At 37.8% G+C, this 19,040-nt stretch overlaps 1 long non-coding RNA gene across 3 annotated transcripts in view; it reads right to left on the bottom strand.

Annotated features, from left to right (window-relative positions):
* The window catches only part of LOC309637335, a 229,380-nt gene that overhangs the window by 166,347 nt on the left and 43,993 nt on the right, over positions 1 to 19,040 (bottom strand). For 2 of the 3 annotated variants that reach the window (XR_014250485.1, XR_014250486.1), the window contains exon 1: positions 231 to 3,481. The exons of the other annotated variant lie outside the window; for it this stretch is intronic. This is a non-coding gene — a long non-coding RNA (uncharacterized lncRNA). Of the gene's footprint in view, positions 1 to 230; positions 3,482 to 19,040 lie in introns of those variants that run through there. 3 annotated transcript variants of the gene reach the window in all.

The following is a 19,040-nucleotide window of genomic DNA, read 5'->3' as shown; positions in this document are numbered from 1 at the left end:
TCTCTCTCTCCTTCCTTTTCTCCTCCCTTCCCTCCTTCATTTTTATCTACAAAACAAAACAGGCACATATTCTTGCCCCACATTTCAAAGAAGGAGCCTGAGGCTCAGGAAATACTTATGATTTCCTCTCCCTGCCCAAGGTCACATAGGTTAGACTGTCAGATTATCATCAAGGCCATTCACACTCTATTTATTCATTTAGGATGTAAATACTAAATTCCCATAGGTACCTGGAACTCTCCAAGGCAGTGGAGAAGGGGGTGGTGAATGAGAAAGACCCAGGCTTCCCCCTCCAGCGGTCCAGCAAGGCAGATGGGCAATGAGCAAGCACCTGTGAAGGTGAGACGATGTATGAAGGAAATTTACAACGTGCATTGTAAGTGAATAACAATGGGACATAACAGACCTTTGGGATCAAGGAAGTTATCCTCTGAGAAAATGGTGTTTCAGTTGAGACCTGAAGAAAAAGTCAAAGTGAGATAAAAAGTGAGTATGGAGAAGGGGGTATTAAATTTAAGGGAGCAGAAGGTAATCCGAGTGCATGGAAAACCTGGAAAGTGAAAGATGTTCTGTAGAAACAGAACTTACTCGGGTGAGAGGTCCCTGAGCTTTACACCTGTTTTCCCTCTGTCTGAATGCTCTGTCCCCAGATGGACTTGTGGCTCATTGCTTCTCCTCATTCAGGTCTTGCCTCAAATGCTCAAGTCTTCTTTGATTATGTAATTTAAAAGGAAACACTCCTGGCCCTCCTTACTTTCCTCTAGTCTGCATTATCTTTTGACATGATGTATGCCTCTGTCTCTGCCCCTCATCTAGAATGGAAGTCCTGTGAGAGCAGGTGATCTGAACTGCCTTGTTCTCCACAGTAGTCTCTACACCGTCAAGAAGAACTAGTGCCTGGTACGCAGTAAGCCAACATGTGTCAACAAGTAGAAAGAAAGGAAGACCAGCACATAGGTAGGGGCAGACCTTTCACAACGTCATATGCTATGAAAATAATTTTCTTCTTTAACAACAATGAAACAGCTTGTAGATAGATTTAAATATTTTATGTATTTATTTGGTTGCATGGGCTCTTAGTTGTGGCAGGTGGACTCCTTAGTTGCAGCAGGCGGGCTCCTTAGTTGCCATTCCAGGGCTACTTAGTTGTGGCTCGCCAGCTCCTTAGTTGTGGCACATGGGCTCCTTAGTTGTGGCATGCAAACTCTTAGTTGCAGCAGGCATGTGGGATATAGTTCCCTGACCAGGGATCAACCTGGGCCCCCTGCATTGGGAGTGTGGAGTCTTAGCCACGGGTGCCACCAGGGAAGTGCCCCAATTGTAGATAGATTTAAAAAAGGAAGTAACAATTTGTTTTCAAAAAAAGAATACTTTGTTTCTAATGTGGAGATTGGCCCCAAATGGGCAGAAATGTATGTCGGGGAGGGTAGCAAGGAATTCATTGTAGTGACTGAAGGCCACAGATGCTACGAAAATGTTAAAAAGTTACAGACAGCAACCAGGGATTGGAAAAATGAAATGCAAGGTCCACACTGGAAAGGGCCTTGTGTACCCAACTACAGAGCTTGAACTTAGCTTTGCAGACAGGGTAGTGCTATTCTAGGCAACTCTACGAGGGAGAGTGATATTTCTTAATTTGGAAAGATGATTCTGATAGCAGTATCTAAAGAGTTGAATCAGGGCTTGATATGAATGAATGTGCCAAATGGAGATAAGTGACTTGTTTAAGGTTATACAACCAATACATAGCAGAGTTGAAATCCTGGCTTTAAACGTAATGTTACTGCCACTATGCTACCTGTTTGTTATGATAATATTGTATAATAGTAATAGTGATGACATCACATCTAGTTGGATGGTAAATTACATCTGTACATAATCTCATGTATTCCTCACAGTAATCTTGTAAGGTAAGTACTATCATTTCATAGATGTGTGTGTGTGTACACATTCCCACCCATCCACACAAGCTGAGTGATGCAGGAGGCATGGGTCCCCAGCCACCAAGTCCAGAAGACCCACACCACTTTCAAACGGCCTTCTCCTACTCGTCCCAATCTTTGCCTGAAGGTGGCACTGAAGCTGGTGCTTTTGTTTCTTTTCCCTGTAATTAATGCCTTCTCATTCCCCTTGTTCAAGCAGACAATTCCTTTGGGGTTTCCCTTGATCCAAGAGTCTTGAGTAAGGTACCCATTCCCTGGCAATTTGAGTCCTGGAGAATGTATGGAGCTGATTAAATACACACGGTTTGGTGATATTACTACTTTTATTACACAGAAGCAGAGATCACAAAAAATAGCGTGTGAGTCACATGAAGCCATTTCATGGAGGGGGAAACGGAAGCTCAGAGAAAGAAAATAATTTAAGGCAAACAAAACAACCACCCTACCACCAAAAACAAAACAAAACAAAACAAAAACAAGTTCTTTTTGAGGTCACGACCTATAATCTATTACATCACCTTACTTTCATAATATCGTCTTACAAAATAGGTTAAAGTATAACATACTTTAGAAAGATTTTAAGTTTCAGTTTTATACTGGAAAGTTTCACTTATAAGGAAAATTCACTTATGTTAAATGCTTTATTCCCATTCGGGATGGATTATTACAGAAAGGGAAATGCTTACACAAACTACACTTTTGTGAAATTAAATCTGTATCCACTTATGTCAAAAAAGAGAAATCGTCCAAAGTAACTCAATCTCTCCATTTTCATGATAGTTCAGATGATAAGGAAATAAGAGTATTAACCCTTGCTTATATAACTTGGCTCCTACTGGGAGGCAAGATTTTGATTGTTAGGCAAATCACATTTGCCTGGAAGCTATTTCAGAAAATATTTCTCTAACGGGTGATGTAATTCGCCATTTCACAAACATTTGTGTTTTATCGTGAGTGATTCTCACGTTTTATTGAGACGCTGGATGCTTACTATGAAATTAGTTTTGGCTCCACAGAGTTATCATCATCGTTATTTAAGAAACATTGGCTCAACATCGTCCTCAGTGGTGAAAAACTGAAACCATTTCCACTAAGATCAGAACAAGACAAGGTTGCCCACTCTCACCACTGTTAGTCAACATAGTTTTGGAAGTTTTAGCCACAGCAATCAGAGAAGAAAAAGAAATAAAAGGAATCCAAATCATAAAAGAAGTAAAGCTGTCACTGTTTGCAGATGACATGATACTATACATAGAGAATCCTAAAGATGCTACCAGAAAACTACTAGAGCTAATCAATGAATTTGGTAAAGTAGCAGGATACAAAATTAATGCACAGAAATCTCTAGCATTCCTATACACTAATGATGAAAAATCTGAAAGTGAAATTAAGAAAACACTCGCATTTACCACTGCAACAAAAAGAATAAAATATCTAGGAATAAACCTACCTAAGGAGACAAAAGACCTGTATGCAGAAAATTATAAGACACTGATGAAAGAAATTAAAGATGATACAAATACATGGAGAGATATACCATGTTCTTGGATTGGAAGACCCAACATTGTGAAAATGACTCTACTACCCAAAGCAATCTACAGATTCAGTGCAATCCCTATCAAACTACCACTGGCATTTTTCACAGAACTAGAACAAAAAATTTCACAATTTGTATGGAAACACAAAAGACCCCGAATAGCCAAAGCAATCTTGAGAAAGAAAAATGGAGCTGGAGGAATCAGGCTCCCTGACTTCAGACTATACTACAAAGCTACAGTAATCAAGACAGTATGGTACTGGCACAAAAACAGAAATATAGATCAATGGAACAGGATAAACCCACGCACATATGGTCACCTTATCTTTGATAAAGGAGGCAAGCATATACAGTGGAGAAAAGACAGCCTCTTCAATTAGTGGTGCTGGGAAAACTGGACAGGTACATGTAAAAGAATGAAATTAGAACACTCCCTAACACCATACACAAAAATAAACTCAAAATGGATTAAAGACCTAAATGTAAGGCCAGACACTATCAAACTGTTAGAGGAAAACATAGGCAGAACACTCTATGACATAAATCACAGCAAGATCCTTTTTGACCCACCTCCTAGAGAAATGGAAATAAAAACAAAAATAAACAAATGGGACCTAATGAAACTTAAAAGCTTTTGCACAGCAAAGGAAACCATAAACAAGACAAAAAGACAACCCTCAGAATGAGAGAAAATATTTGCAAATGAAGCAACTGATAAAGGATTAATCTCCAAAATTTACAAGCATCTCTTGCAGCGCAATATCAAAAAAACAAACAACCCAATCCAAAAAAGGGCAGAAGACCTAAATAGACATTTCTCCAAAGAAGATATACAGATTGCCAACAAACACATGAAAGTATGCTCAACATCATTAATCATTAGAGAAATGCAAATCAAAACTACAATGAGATATCATCTCACATCGGTCAGAATGGCCATCATCAAAAAATCTACAAACAATAAATGCTGGAGAGGGTGTGGAGAAAAGGCAACCCTCTTGCACTGTTGGTGGGAATGTAAATTGATACAGCCACTATGGAGAACAGTATGGAGGTTCCTTAAAAAACTAAAAATAGAACTACCATACGACCCAGCAATCCCATTACTGGGCACGTACCCTGAGAAAACCATAATTCAAAAAGAGTCATGTACCAAAATGTTCATTGCAGCTCTATTTACAATAGCCAGGACATGGAAACAACCTAAGTGTCCATCGACAGATGAATGGATAAATTAGATGTGGCACATATATATACAATGGAATATTACTCAGCCATAAAAAGAAACAAAACTGAGTTATTTGTAGTGAGGTGGATGGACCTAGAGTCTGTCATACAGAGTGAAGTAAGTCAGAAAGAGAAAAACAAATACCATATGCTAACACGTATATATGGAATCTAAGAAAAAAAAAAAATGGTCATGAAGAACCTAGGGGCAAGATGGGAATAAAGACACAGACCTACTAGAGAATGGACTTGAGAATATGGGGAGGGGGAAGGGTAAGCTGTGACAAAGTGAGAAAGTGGCATGGACAAATATACACTACCAAACGTAAAATAGATAGCTAGTGGGAAGCAGCCGCATAGCACAGGGAGATCAGTTCAGTGCTTTGTGACCACCTAGAGGGGTGGGATAGGGAGGGTGGGAGAGAGGGAGATGCAAGAGGGAAGAGATATGGAACATATGTATATGTATAACTGATTCACTTTGTTATAAAGCAGAAACTAACACACCATTGTAAAGCAATTATACTCCAATAAGATGTTAAAAAAAAAAAGAATATAAAAAAAAAGAAATATTGGCTCCTGTTTAGAGGTCAAAGCATGAAAATGATTTGGCTTCTGTGCTTGTGCCCAAAACAATTAGTTATAAATAGATTCCACCTCCTCTTTGGTGAAGAGCAAACATAGCAGGTGGTCTCAAAAGCCCATGGCAGCCAAGAAAAGTTGAATAAGTTGAACAATGTTTGTCATGTGCAAAGATGCCAGGTCTGGAAGGGGTGACAGGGCTGAAACCCAGCCAACATTCAACCTGCAGTCATCAAGAAAGAGTAACTTTTTTCCAATTTGTCCAGTGTCTTGGCAGAGGCTGATGAGCTATGCGACCTTGGGCGAACACTCTCAAACTCAATTTCTCAACCGTAAAATAATAATGACAATACTTAGACCATAAAATGCACATTATGTAATCACATTGTAAATGCTATACTCAAGCACACGTGTGTCCTCATTCACAATTTTAATTTAATTGGCCCTTTTCCTAGATAATAACCTGTCTCTCTTCCCTTGAGAAAATACTATTTCCTGATAGTTATTTTTGGTAAAATATCATTACCTGATATTATTCTTTAGCAAAACAAGTTCTGCTCCCAATTTGTTAAAATTGGTTCCATCTTAAAAAATTTATTTTGGTAAATGGTGATGTTATGAATAATTTATGGACAAGTTAACACAACAGCTAGCATACCTAGAAGTGAATCTTAAGTGGCTTCTAGCATATATATTTGATTTAGTTAGAAGCAAAAAATGTGGTCAAAAAATCTGTTCAAATGCACACTGTAATAAAAGATGCAATGTAAATTTCTATCAATTCATTTCCCACATAAAAATATATCTCTAAGCGGGCATTGCTTTTCCCATTTTGCTCTAGTTTAACAGAGAACCCAGTACACATTCGAATTATCCAGAAATAATCCACTCAAATGAAAAGCTCAGGGAGCTATGCAAATTTCATTGAAAAGATTGCAGTAACTTTGTAAGATGTTTACATCAGCCACCCTACAGCAAATTTCTCAAAACAGGCAGGTCTAACTCCCAAATCCTCTAGTCTCCAGAAGACAGTCAATAGGATTAATTTCCTTCACTATTACCCCATGCAGCCCCCTACCCTGCACCATTTTTCAGGTTTCTTATTTCTCCTGCTTCCCCAGACTGCAATTGGCTCCTTACTTTATTACACAGAGCAATTCAGCAAACTTGCACACCCACACCTACTCCACAGCTATCCAAGCAGGGACCCCTCATTTATCCAGGACCCATTTCTCCTTAAAATAGCACAGAGGATGAGGAGGAGGAGGATAAAATCTTGACGCTTAGATACATGCATTTTCTTACTTTATTCATTGGACAAGATTTTATCGAGTTTTCCTTTCATTTTTCTGAAGTCCATCTGGCAACCCATAGAGGACGTATTCACTGCATTTTAAATGTATTTCTGCTGCCGAGGCTAAGTTCATTCTTTGGCATCCAGTGGCTTTCGTCAAATACTTCAAAGAGTCAGGCAATGTGAACTCTTCAGTTTGCTTGCAGTGACCTACAACTGTAGAAGGTGGGATTTGGGGAGATTCTTCCCAAAGGCTCTTTGATGGTTTTGGATTCATCCAGGAGACTCTTCGGAGAAGACGGTTCCTAGCTGCCAGTCCCAACGATTCTCCTATAGCTGGGGGGTCAGGAGATGTGCGTGGACATAGAGGTGCTATAGGGCATAAAAGACCTCGGAATTTTTATACTATTCATTCACTACATGCTCTTCCCCAAGACAGTTAAAAAAATGATTACTTATGACACTTTGCAGACATGTATGTTGAGCAATAAATTTTTAGGCTGGTTGAACTAGGGCACAGATGGCGCTGGTGTAAAAATCTTTCTGCATGTTATATATACACAAAAGATGTGTTTGTATCCATATCTATGCACAGATATATTTGTTTTATGGAAGGAGGAGAAAAGGCAAGTTTTTTTCTTATCCCAATGATTCAGGAGAAAATTAAGGGATGGGATATATATGTGCACATGGTTGGTGTTTTGCTGAAAGCCTTCCTTTCGGTTTCAAGGTTCGTAGGATTCGCTGGCAAAATAACCACTCTACACTCAGTTAAACAAGAATTTAGAGAGAGTTTATTGAATTAACAAAGATTACAGTATACTAATCAAGAAAAGAATAGTATAACTAACTAAGAAAGAATAGTAAAGACAGAGCTTTGTATGTCACTGAATTGGGGAAGCACCTACATCCAGATCCAAGCAGCGCTGGGAAGTCCCTTGAACAGCAATCTGGAGTCCAAGTTGGGAAGGTCCCAGGCGGTGCGTCCACCCCACAGGTGAGACTTCAGTTTGCCACTCCAAGGAGCCCAGCTTTTAGCACCAGGTCGCAGGCTGATAACAATGTATGTACAAGTTTGCAGCTCTGGCTGTTGTCATAAATGCCTTGGTCTTACCTCGTAAGTCTTGGAATGTTCTTGATCCCGGGGGGCTGGCCAGACCCTCAAGGTGCAAGAAGTCCCGTGACTTACTCCCTGTCTTATCTAATGGTTTACAGTGTGTGCTGGCGCCACCCCTGCTGGCCTGGGTGTAGCTCAGCAGTTTGGCATGCAGCCAGCTTTAGCGTCATTGTCGGGTCAGAGAGAGGCCTAGTGCCACCTCTGAAGCTGGAACAAGACTACTGGACTACCTTCCCCAACAGCTGGGTGGGGGCAAGTTATGCAAAATTATGAAACTTTGGGTACAAACAGAACTGCTTTCTGGCCTGGGAAAGATTGCGGCAAAGAGCTGGGGAAGAGGAAGTCTTCACCTTAGCGTGGAACCCAGAACCCCCTTCACGTGGTGAAGGTGTGACAGTCGAGAAAAGCAAACGAAAGCACGGGTCACGTAAAGAGAAGTGGCTGTGATGTGGATTCTTCAAGGAGCTTTTTATTTAATGAAAAAAGACAGTATTAGTTGATAACATTTCTTGAGCTAAAGCCACAAAGTGACAAGTATCCAGAACCTCTGTGAAGAATGCTGACGTCCGCCCAGGATTGGAAGTTGAGGACACTGCAGAGTGGGAGGAGGAGACTTGGGTTACGTCAATTTCCCTGGTAAGGACTCAGAGCCCCAAACTGCTCTCATTTACACCTAAAAGTTGTATTTCCCATGGATGCACTGGCCTGGAAAAATGTGTGCAACTTAGGTTTTAGATAAGAAAGGAAACTAGATTTATGAACCAAAAATTGGAAAACAATGATAGTCCATTAGGTAAATGTAACAAATACACCTCCTTTTCCTTGGAACCTCTGTTTCACCCACAGCTGGTAATATACGAAATCACTTTAGAAGTAGAAATAATTTTGACTAAGATTGATGACTAAAGTTTTGGTTGCTCCAGCTGACAAATATTGAATCTGTACAAAAAGCTAGGGAAGCAGTTTCTCCAAAAAAGAGGAGATCCAGTCAGGGTGTTTTCTTTGGTTTGTGCTTCCTCCCTGTATTAGTAACCATTTTAAAGGTGAAATATTACTGTTCATTTTTTTCCCTTATACTTTGTCTACTTTTGAAATCCTAGGTAATAAAAGTAACTCTCTACTTCCAGAATATTTGTGCCAGAAAAGCTATAAATAATGGTTATTAGAAAAAAAATTGTCCCAAACTTGATCTGGGACAAAAACTTTTTGCTTAATGTAATTGACAACCTCTTTCTTGGCAGGTAAAATTCCTAAGAAATTATCTGCTATACTTTACTAGGATTAAAATGTGTTCAAGGAAACGAATCATCCCATCCCTCCCGGCTATCAGTCAACACTCTAGAAACGTTTAATCAACCTCTTTTCTTTCAGTAAATACTCTGACAGTTTATCTTGCCAACCTCTTGTCCCAGAAAATGTCCCTACCAAGAAGGAAAATGTTGAATTAATCTATTGCACAGTAAGTCTGTATTAAAAACTTTGACATGTTCATCAAACTAAATTGTCTGAAATTATTTTCAGTGATGTCGTTCAAGTGTCCGATATCACTCATGCACACGTGCACATATAGCCCTCACATTAGGGATGCATATTAATGTAAAGAATAACTGGAAAATTAAACGGAGGTTACTTCTTAGACCCCCAGTATTTCTCCAGGTTTCTCCTCTTTTTTCAGAATAGAAGTTACTTTTCTTTGACACTTTCAGTTTCATGTGAACCTATTTATAGCTTGGGTTCATCTATCTGTCTCTCAAAGCAAAGGGAAGGGAGTCTTAGACATTTTACATTTTAGAGAATACAGGCTAAAAGAGGAACCTATGAACTTAAATTTGTTAATGCACTAAAATGCATTCTTCAATCGTCAATTTTAATTTCTCTCTCCAGTCACTGCTAAATAGAAAAGCATTTTCTCTGCGATATTCTGTAGATGCAGTCATACACACACATATCTAACCCTCTCCCAACTTTCCAAGCTTAAAAAAAAACAAAAACTCAAAGCATTAAAGTGTTCAAGGTATCCTAGCCTGGGAAGTCTTATAGGCATGGTTAAAATTAATTTATAACCTGAAAATTCCATCTTATACAAGAGTGTGTCTTCAGGCCATCTTAGAGCACCTAATATTCTGCCCAATGGTATTGGCTCAAATTGGCCTTATCAAGTTCAAAAGCCTCCAAATTATTGCCCTGGGGGATCACACAACTGAGACTAGTTATTTTGAAAAACATGCTAGCTTTACTTACTTTACTATTTTTAATGTACATTTCTAGCACATCATTCAAACCATTGCTGGCATTTTGTAGGGAGCTGAAACATTCCTGGGGAGTAGTAGAGTACAATGAAAGCAATAGGTAATTAAAAAAAAGAAAATCATTAAATAACTCCAAAATCTTTGTAACTTGGAACCGTGTTCTTCATAGTATAAGGTGATTGCCAGGCACTGAAAAGATTTTCTTTTTTTTTTTTCCTACCTTAATTTTTGCTGATGCCCAAATTTCCACTATCAAAAATTTATAAATTTAGCTAGAGCCTCTGACCTTTATTCAAATGCAAATTCCCTATGGTTAGTTTTAATTCCTGTGGTTCATTTACTCTTTATTCAAGTGGCAGAAAGAAGACTCTGACAAGAGGCAGAGAAGTTGAGGCTACCAACTTTGGAGCTGTCACTTCATGATTAAACAGGTGCATGGCCCCAAGAGTCCCAGAGGGTTCATCTTAAGTTCATCCTTAACGACATATATGGGGCATCTTCTGTTCGAATGACATTATCTAAGCACTGGCAAGACAGTTTATTATACTAGCCTTCAAGGAAATTGTATTCTAGTTAGGAAGAATCCAGTTTAAAATATGAGAATAAATTCATGTACCAAATGAGTTTTCATTTTGAATTTACTTCTCTTTCACTTAAATGTTTAAAAATAGTCTGAACCAAAGTATAATCTTAGAATTGTTGGTGAAATCTCTGAAAGTCTCTAGAATTTATACATAACTATTATAACTAATTATTAACATTAGAAACTATATTCTAAATGAGTCAAGGTCCATATAATGTCAAAGTAATCAGTCTATCTTATTTTTCTAACTATCCCTCTTCTTTTTAAAATAGCCATCAAAATTTCATTTATCATTTTATAAAAGCACAAGTTATATCACTGAAAAACAGAGGAAAATGTACTGTATTACGTATGTTTAGTTTCCAGCTCTTTGTGTCTGTGTAACCTTTGTTAGGCCATTTAGCATCCCTGATCTCCTTTACTTCTTATAAATTAACAGAAGTAGATGATTTTAAAGTATCATCTGAGTCTAACTTTATTCAATAATATTATACTCTGTAAGGTTTAGTCTATTGGTTTTAATGTCTAGGCTGATTCACTTGTTAATTATGTTGAATGGATCAAGAATTACAGACTTCTGTAGGCGGATACAAGAAAAATCAGGGATCTTTAAGGTTAGTGTTCATTAGAAATGTATGTAATGAGACACTGAGTTTTGAGAGAGGGAAGTGCAAGTGTTTCTGATGAAGTGAGTGAGTTTTAACTTAAGAGTTAGGTGCTAGGGGACAGGAGACCTTGTTTAACATAGTAATGCTCTTCTTCCTTCAAGGATGTGCCCATTGTTGTGGATTTTTCTAATTACTGCAAATCTGAATTCCATGCTATCTTGTCTTGCAATAGAACTACAATTTTAGAACTTTTAGTTTATTGTTACATTACAGTAAGACCATATTCATTAAATGGCTTTTATAATTTTCAGAGTAAGTATTTTCATTATATGCAAAAGTAAAAACTGATAGAATATAAGGCAAAAATACTGTAACAAGTCCCTTCTCCTTTAGAGAGAAAGATTCAACCTAAAATGTGACCAATTTTAAAATCTGTTCCTTTATGTAGGATTAATTGATCACTTTATTGTGGGTTTTTCTTATTAAACAATCTTCAGCTGATCTGGACCAAAGTTTAACTATAATATCTATTTTTTATTAAATTCATTTTTAGTCTTTGAACTATAAATTTAGGTTTTGTGAACTTGGCAAAATATATTAGTGTTTGAATTTTTTAATGTATTGGAAGAATTATTTCTATCCTTCAAATAGCATGAATATTTTCATTCCCATTCCTCAGAAAAGCTCATATAAAAGCTATATGAAAGAAAGAGAAACCCGTACAATTAAGGGACATTCTAAATGGTATAAAAGAATGAAATAAAACACAAAAGCGTGTGTCTTATCGGAGGTTTTAACTTAGCTAATGTAGGTTTACCATGTTCTTTTTTTTATCTTTAGGTTAGATTACAGGTTGTGTTAGAGAAAGGATGTACTCAGGCTACAAAGAACACTTTCCCTAAGATATGTATGTCTTTTTATACTGGGCTGGCCAAAAAGTTTGTTCTGGTTTTTCCCTAAGATGTTAAGGAATATGTTATTAAATCCTCTTCCTTGAACCGTAGGATGTGGACAACATATTGTACCCATCAAGGAGCAAAGTCCTTTGCTAGAAAACTGTTTTATGAGCTTCTCCTTGTACTCAGTTCTGGTACCTAAAGAAACATAAAGTCTGTAACCACCTGGTAAGCTGAGCAATGTGCTTGGAGTACTGATTCTTCTTGGTCAACACAAACTGCATTAAGAGCAAACAGAAAATCTGGTTACATCTGTAATTTGAAAGTTCAATATCACCTACATGAGAGCTGTTTTAAAATAAAACGTTTGCACCCACAAAGGCTCTTTTTGATGAAATGCCTCCTTGTGACTAAGGTTATACAAAGGTCTTCTAAAGTGCCAATATAAGCTGAAGATATTATTCCATAATCCTGAAACTAAATGTTCCATATCACCAGGGGACTTTGTCATTTGTAATGCATTGTTTCTTATATTTTATAATTTAATGTCTTTGAATTTTCATTGCCTTGAGCCACTTCTGCCCATTCATTTAAATCTGCTCTCCCATAAGATTTTTACCCCGTGAGTCATTTTATTTTTCTATGAATGGCCAAAAAAAAAAAAAAATTTATAAAAACAGTTAATTTTACTGCATGATGGATATGGGTAGATTTTTGGAAAAATATCCTTCTGTTTTTATATGCTAACATTTCTAATTATGCAGGTTTTCAGACTAAAGATTGTGGTGTATCTTTCTTGTTCGATATATTCTCTGGAGCAAAACTGGATTCCAGTAAAGTTTGTTCAATACAGCTTCCTCACCCCCTCCTCTTTTATACTTTTGGAATATTCCTACTCCTTCTCCCCTCAGGATTACTGGTTTTCCACCTTATTTTCTCTGTCTAAATTTCTGGCACTTTCCCAATAACAAATTTCATTTTCATTGTGGGCCCCTCTTCCCAGCACAGTGCAACAATTGCCTACAAAATGTCTCTTCTGCCAAGATCTGATAGAGTATAAAAAGGAGCTACAAAGAACAGACTAAGTTTGGAATATGTAGTGTGCATCCTGTTTGCATAGACTGCGATTCCTGAGAGAGTTTTTGAATTGCTTGATGCACTGGGTAATCGTCTAGGTGGGCATAGTTATAAAAAATACGGGGCAGGTAAAAGTGTTTCTACACGTATTGCTATCTGTGCCTAGTTCTGCAGCACAACTGATCTTGGAAGCTCATCATATCACACAACCAATTTCTGGAAAAGCTGCATTGTTTACATTTATGTATTAGACTTCAAAACAAAGCAGAAGGGATGTTTACAAAGGGAAGGTAAATATTAAGTTCACAGAATATGTAGATTTACCTTACATGGGAAGGAGGGAACACTTTTAAAACACATGATTTGTTTCTAAGTGTCAAATTATTTTTTATAGGAAATGAGTCATATTTTGTGTATGAAATATATTCTATATGACATCTTCAGTGCAGGGATTCTTCAAATCCTTCTAATTGAAGATCTAATTGAAGATCTAACATTCTTGACCAATCTGTATTTGCTAAGCAGCGACAGTGTCCTGCATGCCTTCTACAGCACTGAAGACTGTCCTTCAAAAAGGCAGCATATTTGATTCTGGCTGTTGTGCTCCAGAAGAGACAAAGCCAATCTGAGAAATAGTCAAAAATGTTAATAGTATAATAAATTAAACCTTCATTTTTCTGAGCATCTGTTTGGGGAGTAGACATGTTTAACTCACAGAAGAAAGGGGGAGCAAAACACTGTTATTAAATATAGGTACTAGAAAAAAGATAGCTAACTTTAATATTTTAAGTATGCTCTTATGGGGGGAAAAGTAGAATTCATCTGGCTGGCCTGTGGGCTAGAATTAGGATGGAAGGTGAGTCTTATAGCTAGCAACATTTTAACTCCACATTAAGGAATTTATTAAAGAACTATGCAATGCCAGTATGAGCTACCTCAATAAGAACTGAATTGCCTTTGAGCATAAACAGTCTAAACAAGAAGTTGTCAGTACTCTATGGAGGATGTTTAAGTACAGGGTGACTTTTAAGATGCAGATAATCTAGGACTGAACAAATATTGAATCCAAATAGTAGAACCCTTGTCTTCCAGTAGCTTACATGTGTGAGAGGTTAGTTAGAGGTTAACAGACTAATAAAAATGACACACCAAACTTAAGTTTACATTCACGGTGAGATTCTCATTCAATGGACTGCAAAAATTGTAACCATGCTAAAGCATAAACTTGACATAAAAAGAAACTTGTTTTAGCTTTCTAGGATCACAGGTAGGGTGGTACTGACAAAATACCCTGAGAGGGGAGGTGCCGTAGAGCTCCTCCCTCTCTCCTGGTGTATTCATTTCCTAGGGCTGCTATGTGGCTTAAACAAACTTAAGCAAATTTGATGGCTTAAAGTAACAAAAATTTGTCCTCTCAATTTTGGAGGCTAGAAGTCTGAACTCAAGGTGTCGGCAGAGCCATGCTCCCTCTGAAGACTCTCGGGAGGAATCGTTTCTTGCCTCTTCCTACCTTCAGGAGGCTCTGGGCAAGCCTTGATGTTCCTTGACTTGTAGCCATATCACCCCAATCTCTGCCTCTATCTTCACCTGGTTCTCCTGTCTGTGTGTCTGTTTCCAAATATTCCTCTCTTTTCTCTTATGAAGTCATTAGTCATAGGATTCAAGATCCTCTCTAATTCTAGGGAGATTTCCTCACCTAATTACATCTGCAAAGACTCTATTTCTAAATAAGGTCACATTCTGAGTTTCTAGATAAACATGGATTCTGGGGGAGGACACTACACCTAGGGACCTCAAAAACCACTGAAAGGGAGATGAGACGGTGATTTTATTATAGTTCTACAACCATGGTTCTACTCTTAAAGTTTTGGTTGTATTGTAAACGGTGGAACCACTTCAGGGCAATCAAAAAAGACTGAGGTGCTAAATTGTTTAGCCTCCATGTGTTTGTATTTTTTTTTTTCTTTTTTTTTTAGTGGTTCGGCTGCCCCTCATCCAGCATCTTTTTTTTTTAAATTTTAATTAATTAATTAATTTATTTATTTATGGCTGTACTGGGTCTTCGTTTCTGTGCGAGGGCCCTCCCTAGTTGCGGCAAGCGGGGGCCACTCTTCATCGCGGTGCGCGGGCCTCTCACCATCGCGGCCTCTCTTGTTGCGGAGCACAGGCTCCAGACGCACAGGCTCAGTAATTGTGGCTCACGGGTCCAGTTGCTCCGCAGCATGTGGGATCTTCCCAGACCAGGGCTCGAACCCGTGTCCCCTGCATTGGCAGGCAGACTCTCAACCACTGTGCCACCAGGGAAGCCCCTGTTTGTATTTTTTACAGTTTTTTTTTCTGTAACTGATATCTAGCCTCATAGCGTTGTGGTTGGACAAGATACTTGATAAAATTTCAATTTTCTTAAATTTACCGAGGCTTGATTTGTGACCCAAGATGTGATCTATCCTGGAGAATGTTCCATGTGCACTTGAAAAGAAAGTGTATTTGTTGTTTTTGGATGGAATGTCCTATATATATCAATTAAGTTGAACTGAGTCAAAATTTCAATCTCACAGTAGTCTGTTATTGCTGTGGATGCTGTGTTAGGAAATCCCTTGATCAGAAGGGGTGGTAAAATTTTTTACATAAGGTTCATGATTTGATTTAAATCCCACGTATGCAGAGCTCGAGGAGGGCCAAAGCTCATCATCTAATGCTGTGCTGTACAGTTATTTCTCCTTCGCTGCTTTGAGATCATAAGGGACAGAAACTACTTTAAAAGACCAGCATGGGGTAGATACACATTTATCCCAAACATCCTAAAGCGTACATGACATGTAAGAGTGGACCTCAAACATGGGTAAAACTCTAAATATTAATGGATTGAAGGATAAGTACCTTAGATCTAAATCTAAGGTAGTAGTAGATTGAAAGGTAAGTACCTGAAAAGAAACTGGCCTAAGTCACCCTACAGCTACCTGATGGCCATCCTGTGGAGGGCAAAAAGGATGCTCAGAAAGCAAAAAGCAGCAATAAAATCATCATCATCATCACTGTGATAACAATAGAACAGCGATTACAACATCCTCTCAACAATCCACACAGGTCTGTCAGATAGCTACCTTTCCTTTTTGAAAGAAGCCTTTCTTCTAATTCTTTTTATTTGTATTTTTCAATGTACCATCTCATCTTTCAAAGACAAACCCTATAGATGAACTAAGTTTGCCCTCCTGGTCTCAATGCTTACTTTCGTCCTAAGAGAGAAGCTGTTTTTGGTTACTCATTGGCTACAACAGAATAATTTCTATAGGAGATCCACACTTTTGAAGATGTGGTATATATATATATACACACAATGGGATATTACTCAGAATGAAATGCCATTTGCAGCAACATGGATGGACCTAGAGATTATCATACTACATGAAGTAAGTCAGTCAGAGAAAGACAAATATTATATGCTACCACTTATATGTGGAATCTAAAAATAGTACAAATGAACTTATTTACAAAACAGAAACAGACTCACAGACACAGAAAGCAAACTTATGGTTACCAAAGGGGAAGGACAGGTAAGGATAAATTGGTAATTTTGGGTTAACAAATGCACACCACCACATATAAAAATAGATAAATGACAAGGACCTACTGTATAGCACAGGGAACTATACTCAATATTTTGTAATAACCTATAAAGGAAAAGAATCTGAAAAAGAATATATATATATGTGTATATATATATATATACACATACATATGTATATGTATAACTGAATCTCTTTGCTGTACACTGAACAATATTGTAAATCAACTATACTTCAACAAAAAAATAAAATAATGAATATAGACACAGACTTTACACCTTTCAGAAAAATTAACTCAAAATGCATTACAAGACTAAATGTAAAACACAAAAGACAATATCAAGAGAACAAGAAGACAAGTCACAGACTGGGAGAAAATACTTGCACAAGGTTCATCTGATAAGGGTATGTTATCTTAAATATACAAAGAACACTTAAAACTCAACAATAAGAAAACAACTCAATTAAAAAATGGGCCAAAGACCTGAACAGACACTTCCCCAAAGAAGATATACAGATGGTAAATAAACACATGAAAAAAATGTTCCACATCACATGTCATCAGGGAAATAAAAATTAAAACGACAATGATATTCCACAATACACCTGTTAGAGCAGCCAAAACCCAGAACACTGACACCATCAAATGCTGGTGAGGTTGTGGAGTGGCAATGAATTCCCATTGCTGGTGGAAATGCAAAATGGTACGGCCACTTGGGAAGACAATTTGGAAGTTTCTTATAAAACTAAACATACTCTTACTATTTGATTCAGCAGTCATGATCCTTGGTGTTTACTCACAGGAGCTGAACACTTCTGTCTACACAAAAGCCTGCACACAGATATTTATGGCAGCTTTATTCATAATTGCCAAAACCTGGAGCTAACCAAGACGTCCCTCAGCAGGTGAATGGATAAATAAGCTGTGGTGTATCTAGAGAAGATACTGTTATTCGGTGCTAAAAAGAAATGAGATATCAAGCCAAAACAAGACATGGAAAAATCTTACATGGATATTACTAAGTGAAAGAGGCCAATCTGAAAGGACTACGTCCAGTATGATTCCAACTATATGACATTCTGGAGAAGGCAAAACTTTGGAGACAGTGAAAAATGTGTCACTCTGGAAGGGAATGACAACAGAGCAAGCTAAGCACGTGTGGGGGGGCAAGGGTCTATGGGAAATCTCTGTACCTTGCCCTCAATTTTGCTGTGAACTAAAGCTGCTCTAAAAAAATATAGCCTTAATTAAAACGAAAAAAAAAAGTACAAATGGCTGCATAGAAAAAAATACGTGAGGATTTCGTTGCTATAACATTCTACAGATTCCATTTTCTCCAGAGGGTTCAGCCTGTAAAAGAAAGCTCCAAAGATCCAATATACCTGGGAGCGTTAAGAGTAGCTGGAAAGTTGGTTTATAGTACAAAGGTACTATCGCGGAACATACCATACCTAAAATATCGCAGATAATCTTCATATGGACTTGCGAGCTAAGTGATTCATTGGCCTATTTTAGAGACGAGAGAACTGTAGCTCAGATAAAAGAAGTCACCAGCCTGCAGTTTTTAAACTGGCAGGTGATGAAGACAGGATGTAAGCCCAGACTTCATGATTCCAGAGGCTTTTTCTTTAACGAGTGTACTCAGACCTTCCTGGGATAAAAACTGGAGATGAAGGGGTGGAAAATAATAATGATCACATTATCATAAGAACAATATAATAATTATTGTGGCTAAAAATTGTTTTTTTTCATTTGCTTTTCACTGTTCTAGACCAGTTATATGTATGTGAAGTAGGTAATATAATTATCCCATTTTACTGAAGAAAATGAGGCCCAGAGGGATTAAAAACTTATCCAAAGTCAAACAGCTAACAGGTGGCAGAAACTGGTTCAAACTAGAACAGCTTGACTCTGAAAGTTGTGGAATCAAGCTTCATTCATTAAAACTACTAATACATGTCTGAAAAGATGGCTCAGAATTTAAGACAAGTCTGAAGGAAACATACATGAAATTGTTGAATGTCCCATTTCATGACTCTGTGTTTGCGTGTGTGTGGCCTGTAAAGTAGTCAAAATTCTAACCATCTTGTCTGTAAATCATTTCAGAAAGAATTAGGCAATATCAAATGACACCAAGAGAGATTCTGGTAGCTTTGACACATCTATCAATATCTCTTCTTCCTCCTCCTCCTTATTCATTAAAGCTAAATTCATATTTTATTCTCGGAAATTGATTCTTAAGGTTGTGATCTCGCAGATATAAATTGCTTTAGGCCTATTTAAAAATGCCACGAGGCTCTCAGTCTGGAGCTGAAACCCTTGGGAGCATGTTGCAAAGCTCTTTGGCAGCATTTTTCCTA

The sequence above is a fragment of the Balaenoptera physalus genome (assembly GCF_965194825.1).
Source record: "Balaenoptera physalus genome assembly, chromosome: 11".
Taxonomy (NCBI): domain Eukaryota; kingdom Metazoa; phylum Chordata; class Mammalia; order Artiodactyla; family Balaenopteridae; genus Balaenoptera; species Balaenoptera physalus.
The sequence above is the reverse complement of the archived record's forward strand: the minus strand, read 5'-3'. Positions and strand labels throughout refer to the sequence as shown.